This window comes from Delphinus delphis, chromosome 6 (assembly GCF_949987515.2).
Source record: "Delphinus delphis chromosome 6, mDelDel1.2, whole genome shotgun sequence".
Taxonomy (NCBI): domain Eukaryota; kingdom Metazoa; phylum Chordata; class Mammalia; order Artiodactyla; family Delphinidae; genus Delphinus; species Delphinus delphis.
Window position 1 is genome coordinate 63,923,354 of NC_082688.1, and position 11,296 is coordinate 63,934,649.

Below are 11,296 nucleotides of genomic sequence, written 5' to 3' on the forward strand. Positions count from 1 at the left end.
TACCAGAACAAAGAAAAAAAGATTAAGGATTAATTTTAAAAGAATACCCCTATCCTGTTATCCCTAGAACCTGGAAACACTGGGACAGCAGAAAAAAAGACAAGAACTCAAACTCACCACCCAACTCTTTAAATCAGATATGGTCTCAGTAGCACTTATGTATGAATTTTAAAATAGGAATAATGCCTAGGCCTTTAAAAAAGTAAAAGTTGAACTTCATTACCTTTTAATTTAAAAATTAAAAGACCTATCAGTATCGTTAAAGTGAGGAAAGTCACAGAGGATTTAATTTTCTAGGGATGATTATTTTAAAAGCTAAATGAACTCAAATACAAATGACAAGCTATCAACATACCTAAAAAGAGAAACATTAAAAAGAATGTTTATTTTTATAGTCTTGCCAACCATCAAGTGCTAAAAGAATGACAGAAGGCTCTGTCTCTCAACATGTTCAATATCATTAACTTCATGTACTTTCTTTCTTTTAATGTTTCAGTTCCATTCACGACTAAAAAAACAGACAATGAATTCTAGTAACTATACAGAACAGAGTAATTTCGTTGCTTATTTCTAAATGTATTAGTATTAGAAACAGAAAAGCATACAAGCCAGCAAAACAAGTAGCAAAATTATCAAACACTCATTTGTTTTTTTAAACTCTATTTTTATTCTCCTCTACCAGAGAATAACAAATTTTTCTTATCACTGCAAGAGTTCCTCACAACAGAAACTATAAATGAAAAGTATAGTTAAAAATGTGTCTGTTTTTCCTGGATATAAACATACACAGACAACAAACTCTAAAAGAACAAGCATCTCCAAGGAAAAGTGCGCTAAGGAGAGAAAAATAAAACAATGAACAAATAAGATGTTGAATACTTTTTTAAATACCTGAGTAGTGAAAATTAATCCACATAATTAGTGCCACATAATCCTTACAACTAGATTGTAGAAAAGAAAACAGTAGCCTTCCAAGAGCTCCAAATCAGATTACAACCAGAAACGTGTAACTGGTAAAGTTGCAGGATCACTCCACTCAGTTATTATCTACCAGGCGCGGCTCACGGCTGAACAGAAACTATTACACATCCTGAGCAACAACCAAACTGAACACAATGCTGCTACTCAGTCTTAAGGGTGGCATCTGTAAATACTTGCATCAGCTAGAGAATCCAACATATTAATCTGTATATTAAATGGTGAGCTCATAACTCTTTGATGTAACTAGTGGACACACTGGTACTTCAACATTTTTGAAGATTGATATCTGGTAACTATACTTGAGTGCCCTCACTTCATTAATGATGTAAATTACTACAGCACGACTTTTTTTTTAAAGAAATTATAACTCAACTCTAATAAACTAGACTAGTAAATATTCACAATGTTCAAACTACTCTGGTAGGAAACCACCTTTCCCTTTTTTGCCTTTTCAGGCAACAAAATTTCACCACATATTTTCCTCAGGAAGAATACTGAAGTCACTATGAAAAGAAAGTGACAGAAAACTATTGCATGACAGAAAACTATAACACCAGAATGCAGATTTTAAAAAGTGAGCCAAAATAATTTACAAGAAATGGAGCCAAATGAATATCTCTAAACTTGCAGTTTTATATGACTCGCCACCTCAGCCAGTGGTCTTATTATTGTTCCATGAATATGAAAAATATATTCCCTCTCTCATTCCTTCTGTCCAAAATGTCTCTACCATTTTGTCTACTCTATTTAAATTCAACTCACACTTCAAGGTCAATTTGAATCTCACTCGCCATATGAAATTTTTCCTGGCACCTTAGTTCACAGTGATTTCTCCTTCTCTTCAAAATTCCAAATAAAAAGCAAAACTAGTAGAAGAATATAGCAAGTGGTTTTATAATCTTAGAATGAGGAAGATCTTCAACAAGACCCATAAGCCACCTTTGACCACATAAAGATTAAAATTTCTGAAGTTCAAAACACACCAGAAACAAAATTAAAAGACAAAGCATCCCTGGAAAAAAAGAATATACCATATGACTAGTAAGAGTCATACAAAGTAAATACACAGAGAGGCAATTCACAAAAGAAAAAAAAAATCCAGTGGTTAATCATTACTGATTAGGAAAACGTGAAATCACTAGGTATATTATTTACCCTTCGTACTGACAAAATTCTAGAAAGACAGGTGACACCCAATGTTGAAAGGGCACAGAGAAAAGGACAATCTCATCCATTGCTGATACGCATGTAAACTGACTGGGGAGAGGGGGAAGGAAGTATACTGATGTCTGCAATTTACTTTCAAATGGATCCCCTCAAAAAATGGACTGATGTGTGGACAGAGAGATGGATGAGTATGTGATGTAGTTCAGTAAAATATTAGTTGTAGAATCTAGGTGATGGGTATTCAGATGCACGTTGTATAACATGTTTCTTTTTTTGTTAGAAAAAAAATATGTATAAGTAATTTCTGTATGGGTGGAAGAAAACACATCTACCAAACTGTTAACAGTGGTTACCACTGGGCTGAGGAAGGAAAGAGTAGTGAGAAGGAATGTTGTCACATTTTATATATATATTTATGTGTTCATGTAAGTTTATTAATAGACATATGTACTTCTAAATTCTTCTCGACCAACTGAAAAATAAAGATAGCCAATAAGGTGTGATTTGACACTACAACCTCACAAACAAAATTTTTACTTTTAGCGTCTCTTTATCACTATGTATTATCCTTATATGAAATGCTTTTAAAATTAATATCTTTAAAAATGCAGCACAGAAGCATCAGCTGTAAAGCCATATAAAACTTCTAATTCAGGAAGATGTTTCTGAAACTTGTATTATTTACAGATTTTTTTCTCTATGGAAAAAGCCTTATTTAAGAAAATGTGTAGTTAAAAGATAATACGAAAATTTTATATAAACATAAAGCAACTATCATTTTTTTTGCAAATGAAAGATTGTTAAATTCATCTAAACAAAACACTTTAAGGATACTACGCCGCACAATTCAGAAACATATTCCCATTAAAATTAAATGCACTTACCACCTGCAAATTCACTGAGATGTGTTGTAATTTTTCTGGTACTTGCATTTAGAGGTTTTATCTTGATTCATTCTTTTTATTATATCCCAACAAATGGATCTCTCCTCAAGAGCAGTTCTCCGTGCGAATCTATTAATGGTTTAACAAATAATATCTCACAACAAAGATAAAAACTGTAAGCAACTAAATATTCTAACTGTAAAAAATGTCAATTACAAAAAAAAAGTTTAAATTTAGAAATAAAGTGATTCAACTCCACTTAATTCTATGCTTTCATATCTAATCCAGCCAGCCCCCCAAAATCTTTATTTGATTACCATTATACATGAACGTTCTACGTTCTCTCTTTTGAAACCACTCAGTTCCCATAAAATCAAATTAGTATTACATGTCCAGCATTTGGGCTTCATCAGACTTACTGACCACAAATCACAAAATGACAATACATTCTGAGGTCACTGATGTGACAAAATCCAATGTAATATCTATCAAGATATTAGGCCTGGACTGTCTAATCACAATTGATAAACATAAAATAAAGAGTTTAAAATAGAAGCACATATTAGTTTAAATGTTTTAAGGAAAAAAGTTATCCTCCTATAATGAAACCATTAAGAGAATCAACCATTAAAGTTAGTTTCTACAGTTCAGGCTTAAACAATAATACTGTAAAGAGTTCTAGAAAACATATACTGATTCAGTATCTCACTAATTCTATCACTATCTATATTACTACGCCTTGGCACTGGTATAGATAAAAAAGAGACCCTCCCTATTCTCAAGAGAGACAAACTAGTAAACAGACATGATCAATACCAAGTAAGACAAAGTAAGACAGAGGTCAAGGGGGCAATAATGCATCTCATACAGGAAGGGTATTGGTTCACGGAACTTTTCAGTTATGTAAATATTTGTGCGTACGAGGTTGCAATAAAAAATTTATTTCTTTTGGTACGTTACCATCAGGAAAAGATTTCTGGAGAGAGCAAAACCTGTGGATGAAGAATCGAGGCTCTTCTGAACAAGAGAGCGGAGTACGCAAAGGTATAAGGGCAGGCAAAGAAAATCTAAGTAAACTGAAATGACTAGAGTCATTGCATATAGAAGAATGGGATAAAACGCGTTTAACCTTTCGACCACAAGCATCTTTAAGAAATATAGTTCAGGACATCTGGTAATATATACACAGAAATATATGAGATATGTGAGTATATATTTCACATATATAAAATATATAACTGAAAAAGTTTAATGAAGTGATATTCACCCTGACTATATGTGACGTACTCTGATACTGTACTATTTTATTATATTTCACTTTAATAAAAATATATAATGCTGGTCACAGCCTACTAGACTGATTTCATGACCTACAAGAAGAGAGTGATCTAAGAATAAAAAACACTGTTAAACCATGCCAATGAGTTTGGACTTCACCCTGAAGAAAGTAGTTTGGAAAGTACTGAAGGATTAAAGGCAGAAGAATGCCATGATGAAATGTGCATTTTGGAAAGAAGAGCAACACTTTGAACAATAAACTTGGGTGGATGGATAAAGCTCCAAGACTGACTATATGGAATAAGCTAGGCTTACTGGTTATTCAGGTGAGAAATGAGGGCACATGGTAAGTACCCCAAAAACAGTAACTTCTAAAGGAAGTGGGGAGGGGAGGGGGGTAAGGAAGGAACACTTAAGACAGGAGGTATGCTGGAAAAGGGCAGAATAAGAACTTAATGAGTAAAACTGATAGGACGTGGTGATCAATCATGCAAAGGGCAGATGCTAGGATGACGCCCAAGTTTTTGGCTTAGGGTCTTGGTGAATGGTGGTACCATTCTCCAAGAAAGGAGATAAAGGACAAGTTGTGAGTTTGTTATGCATACTGCTTACCACAGCAATAGGAATCTATTACATACTGAGGATGTGGAAAAAAACATCAAAATCATTATCATTACATTTCCATTCCCCTTACAGACTTTTTTTTTAAACTGTACTTTCTCCCAGGGTCACTTTTTCTATGGTCCATGATTGTTAGATTGTGATATATATACAACTTGTTTATACTCTAACTTTCTAAGCTAATTTAAAGTGGTCTCTTTGGCTGCACATTTGCTTCTTAGAGACAAAATACAGAATGATTTAGTAAAGGAGCTGCTACTCTAGTGGCAATGAATGAATTCATCTTCTTCTAGAAAAGATCTCAAGCAGAATTAAGTGTGGTACGATGAAGTGCTCTGAAACATGGCCAAAGTCAGTAATTCTGCTAAAGCTATGACTCTAGGGTGGCTTCTTACTGTTGCAGCAAAACAGTAGTTTCCATCAGTAACATTAGGTAACAGCACAAGTCAACCGTCCATGAGTCAAACCCTAGTCACTCACTGGCTTAAAATCAAGGAAAAAATCCTACTTTACATTTACAGTTATCAGAACTACATCACAGCCATAGCATCCAAAATGAGATGAACGTTTTATCTAGTTCAGCATCGCCATCACTGTGGAATCAAATCTCACCCACGTGATATAAAAGCAATTCTAGTCTTAAAAACCCAAGAAATTTTGTGATAACAAAGAATATCTCAAAGCTCTATAACTACAAAATGTTAAGTATTTTTAACATTGCTACATCTGAGACTGCAATCAACAATTTACAGGGCAAACCAAAAAAAAAAAAAAAATCCCCCCCGAGGGTCAAAACAAAATGGTTAATATACAAATATATAAAATTTTAAAATATATAAAATTTAAACCTTATAACTGCAGCTTAAAATGAATCTTACATATTTATACAGCTATTTAATTTCTGATTTTATCAACTCTGAAAAATTGGTCAAGTAATTCTACCTAAAATATCAGGATATAGCTGTCTTTAATAATTAGCCAAAGAGGTAATCCAATTTTTAAAATATCAGAGGTATTCAGTTTATTTCAATAGAGTAGGAAATTAATCTTATACAGACACTTAAGAGAGCCACATTCAAATTATGAAACAGCCTCTTATTAGCTCTCCAAACTTCAGTTTCTTTTCAAGCTTCGGTTTAACCATCTCTAAAATGGTAATAAAAATATCAACACACAAGGTGGTTGTCATACTTAAAAGAGAAATTGCCTGGCAAATGATAAGCACCTCCAACAATGGCAACTTTAAAGGGGAGTTTGTGGGGGGTGGTGGAGGACAGGGGGGACTAAAGATGAGTTGTACATCTAGTCTTACAAACTCCAGGATGAAACAGTGTTTCTGGGTCACCATCATTAAATACAATTTAGCTATACCCAGCTGCCTACCTTCTCTAACACTGAGGTCTGAGAACTTCTCAGAGATGAGAAACCTCAGATAGGACAGTACACAGCCTTTTCCCTCGCATCACACTATAAGCATGTAGGGAGGTTGTATTTCCACAAGGCTGGCGTGAGGTCTCTTCAAGCAGAAAACCAAAAATAGAGATCTGATCTAAAATAGAGTGACTGAACTAAAGCCTGTAAACTAAATCTCTTTCAGGTAAAAGTGGAAGGACTGGGAAATTAAGCAATGAAGCATGGCAGAAAACCAGGACGTGATTTCAAAAGCTAAGGAAGAATGCAGAATTAAAGTAGGGAATTCTGACCCAATTGCTCAGTTCTCCAGGAAGACTGTTAAAATGTGGGTAGACAAAGTGTCAAAGCATATCAAACCTGTACCATCAATGGTTTCAAGAATCCACTTCCTAGAACAAGTCTTTAAATCACTATATTCTGGGCAGAACTGAACGTAAGCTGTTGCTCTTCTGTGTACCCGCCTCGTGAGTGAAAAAAATGTAAATTAATACCTTTATTAAAAGTATTGCACTACAACGACACACTTCTTCAGAATCTCCCAACAAAAAGCAAAAATAACTGGGAAGGTGTGTGATGATATGAATTAAAGACTACCAAATACTGTTTCAATCAGTACAAAATGTCTAGGCAGGGCTCTTCATTTAGGAAGGTATGGGTGTGGGAAAAAGGACAGGACAGGCAAGGGAAGAACTGGAGTTAAATGCAGGGTAGGAACAGAAGGCACGGGTAACCTTTGCTCCAAAAACAGCACAAGGAAAAAACTTCAGCTACAGTAAAAGCCAGAAGTTAGACTCTGGCATTTCCTGGGTGTGAATCAGACATGTTCTTCCATGAGGAAAGGCAAGCCAGCTACTTACCTCTATCTAGTACCCACTGCACCAAGAACAGATTGAAAAAAAGAACACACAAACCAAAAGGCTAAATTAGATTTCCTTCACACCAGGCTTTACCAGAGCAGACATGATTTAAAACCAATAACACTAAAAGAAAAAAAATCTCTCCTTGCTTGCTGAAGTTGAAAATCCTGCAGCAGGTAAAAAAGTTATTCATTCCATAATTACAGATAAAAGGCTTAAAATCAGAAGCCTGGTTGAGATCACAGTGGAGCACATTAAGTTAAAATTGAATGAATCAGTGAGTAGTAAAATACTAATTTTTACCTAACTTGCCCTTTTGTGGAAGTGGCAGCAACAGAGAGATGAAGAGAGCAGAAACCTATTCAGTCTCTTAAATGGATCAAGTCAATCTACCTGAGAGGAAAAGCACAGGGAAAGAAGAGGCCTAAAAGGCAGAAGACAAACTTTGAAAATACCACGTTTCTTCCCATGGTACATCAAAAGAGGGAAATAAGTAAATAATCTACCATCACTTTAAGATATTTTGGGGAAGGTAGCTACCATGGAGAGCAGTGCTATTTCATGTCTATTAAGATATGCTTTTTAAACTAGGCTAACTCAATTTACCAAAGATTCTTAACCAAAAAAAGCACTACTCTGAGAGACCATGGACATATATACACTACCAAATGTAAAATAGATAGCTAGTGGGAAGCAGCCGCATAGCACAGGGAGATCAGCTCGGTGCTTTGTGACCACCTAGAGGGGTGGGATAGGGAGGGTGGGAGGGAGATGCAAGAGGGAGGAGATATAGGGATATATGTGTAGGTATATAGCTGATTTCACTTTGTTATAAAGCAGAAACTAACAAACCATTGTAAAGCAATTATACTCCAATAAAGAAACAAAAAATCACTACTCTGATAAAATAAGCAAGACTGGTGTTTTTCCATTTTTCTTCATGTCATTCACCTATAGTTTTTACTTATTCAAAGCAAAACATTTTCAACTTTAATAAGAGGTATTAATTCATTGATTATTCTACTACATGCTACGATGCCGTTTATACTTAGTGCATTTGAAAAGTTGAAACTGAGCCCTAATGTTTTACTAAAGTAATATAAAATGTCTTCATTCCTTAATATAAAAGTAAAACTGAGCTTAAGGAACAACCTCCTGGTAATAAAAAGAGCTTTTCCTCCGCCTTCCCTGTTATGCCTGGTAGTACTGATAACGCCACTATGTAGCCTTCTACACTGAAAAAGATTTTATTGACTCACATTCAATTACAATTCCTGAAAAAAAGCTCCATGGAGACATTACTAGACTTCTAAATTCATTTCTTCACTAATACACGACATTATTCTATCCATGTGCTTTTCCACAGGTTCTGAATCAGTCTCTATGAATTAGAGAAATCAGGCAGTGGGTAAATAAGTAAAAAGTTTTATGATTCACTGGTTACTTCTTTAGAACATACCTGTTAAGCTGATGGTTACATGTTTGCATTTTTAAATGCTTAAATTTCTTTTTATTAAGTGAAACACCCCAGAGATAGGCAATGTGACACCGTTTTATTTAAAATATGCTCTAGTTCATTTATTCCAACTACGGCTTCGAAAGTACGTTAAATTTAACAGAAGTCACAACAGTTTGAAGGGACTTAATATAATCCTATTGTTTTACCTCCAAAATGAGGAATTCTGGAATAGTACTACACCAAATATTATTCTAAAAGTATGGAATTATACATTTTTTGGTTATATTTTGATATAATTTTACTAATACTTCTTCAGGTAAATGTTTTAAAAGTAACTTTAACATGTTAAAGGGTCTTAAATTATTTACAAACTTAGCATATGCCAAGTAAGGATGGGAAAGCTAAAATAAGCATTAAAGAATTTATCCTGACTTCCTGGTTGTATAGATGAAAAATGGCATGGGTCACTGACCTACCCATGACCCCACAGCTAAATAGTGACAGCAATGGAACTAAAATCTAGTTTTTCTTTCCACGACACCAAATCATTTGGTTCCTTCTTTCCAACTGATTTCTCATCTCTTCAAAAATCTTTTTTGCCATGACAACTTAGCACACCTACGGCAAAATAAAGCATCTCTCTGGATTTTATCTTTAAAATAAATAAAATCTAAAGAGTTGGAAGGATTTAACAAGATATTACACCAGAGGCCTTTTAGTTCAGGAATGGCATATACTAAGCAATCATCAGATGATAATTATTATTACTTTTTACTACAAGGAAGGCAGTGAATTTTTTAAAGTACACATATTAGGCCTTGGATCCATCTGACAAATATTTTTAACCTGCATGCTTAATTATCGTTAGTTGTCATGATTTTATACTGTAACTTTACACTATGATTTATGACCTGCTCACAACGACCTTGATTTTTTTTTTCTCTTGTACTTTTATAGACTGCTATATAGCAATATTTTCAAGTAATAAACTGGTCAGGTTTTCTTAGTCCTAGAGATACAGACATCCTCCACTGACTCACCAGGGATCTTAAAATACGCTCCAAATACAGCTTGAGAAAGAGCACAACTTTAAATGGACTCCCCAGTTAAAATCTAGCGGTCTGTTACAGTGAATGGTAACAAGTGCAAACTGCTGCCATCCATAAGCCATTTTCTTAAAACCACTCTTGAATCTGGGGGAGGGAGGCAGAAGGTCAGTAAAGGAGCAAACTATTTCTCCTCCTGCAAGTCTTCTGAAGCCTCACCCAGCGATCTGGAAATGAATGAAAGGCTGTGATGGCAAGGATAAATCCCAGATCCCTACGCAGGTCTCCGGGCGCAGGTACAGAGAGAGAAACTACAGTTCACACGCGAGAAACTCAGGGCAAAGGTTTTTTTTAATTAAACACACACACACACACACACACACACACACACACGAAAAACTACCCCAAATCATCTTGACTGGAGCACGAACCCACCCACCACCAGTTATAGGAGGGGCAGTTGGCGGGCGGCTGCAGCTCTGGCTGAAGATGCTGGGAGAAAGGCCAGGCCCCAGGCGGGCAGGGCACGCAGAAGACCCGGGGTTCTGAGCGGGAGCGAGGGCAGGTGCGGGCAGGGAACAGGGCGCGGAACAGGGGCGCAGCCAGGGGCGGGCGGCCGGGCGCCGGGCTGCAGGGGCCGGGGGCGGGGGGGCGGCCGTGGCGTTCTCGCGCCTGCACACACTCACCGGCGCCGGGGGCTCGCCTCTCCCCGCCGCTGTTCTCGCGGCCGCCGGCAGCTCTTCCCCCTCCACCTCCGCTTCTTCCCCCTCCGCCTCCTCCTCCTCCTCCTCTAGTCCCGCCGCCACCGCCCTAGCCGGGCCGCGCTCCCCTTCCGCTTCCGGGAGCCAGAGCGCCGGGACCGGCGGGTTAGGTGTGCGCCGCCCGCGCGGTGGAGTGACCGGCTGCCGCCGCCGCCGCCGCGGTCCCAGCTGGGCGCCCGGGAGCCGCGATGGGAGCCGCCGAGGGCCTAAAGACCAGAAATCGCGCCTCGAGCACGCGGAGACGCGCCGCGGCAATGTGCCCTGCCGGACAGTCATCACCCGAACACCCGTACCTGACGCACCTCGGCGCCGCCGCCCTCCCCGGCTGCCACCTTCCCAGCTCTGCCCACGCTCTCCTCCTCCTTCCACACCATTGTCCCCGCTCTCCTGAGTGACTGGAGAAGGGCCTTTCTTTAAGGATAGCATTTATCCTCCTTCTGTACTTCGGGAAGGATGCCCCACGGGCCTCTCTACCCCTAACGCGCTCTGGATGTCCTCTGGTACCTTGCTTCAAATTGCAGTCCCCAGCATCAGCATCCTCTGGGAACTTGTTAGAAATGCACCGTTTCAGGCCTGCTGAATCAGTATCTGTATTTTAACAAGATCTACAAATGATTCCTACATGTGCACCTTAAAGATTGAAAAGCACTGGCCTCTAGTGAATGGTCTTGCCCACTTCAAGAGCCACAGTTGCCCAAGACATCCATGATTTTTTCGTATTCCTGTCAGCAACCAAAATCCATACTGAAACAAGCTTTACTTAGTGTTTCAGATGCCATCCAAAAGTTGCTGGCTTTCCCATCCCTCCAACCTAGGAAAAATAAATTGA

The 11,296-nt window shown here is 37.8% G+C and overlaps 1 protein-coding gene across 2 annotated transcripts in view; it reads right to left on the reverse strand.

The window, feature by feature from the left end:
• Positions 1–10,464, reverse strand: part of ZDHHC21 (zinc finger DHHC-type palmitoyltransferase 21) — a 76,878-nt gene extending 66,414 nt beyond the window's left edge. For both annotated transcript variants that reach the window (XR_009519880.1, XM_060014763.1), the window contains exons 1-2: positions 10,393–10,464; positions 3,033–3,161 (exon numbers count right to left, since the gene is read on the reverse strand). The gene's annotated coding sequence lies outside the window, so the exon portion shown is untranslated. The remainder of the gene's footprint in view (positions 1–3,032; positions 3,162–10,392) is intronic.
• Positions 10,465–11,296: the final 832 nt, after the last annotated feature.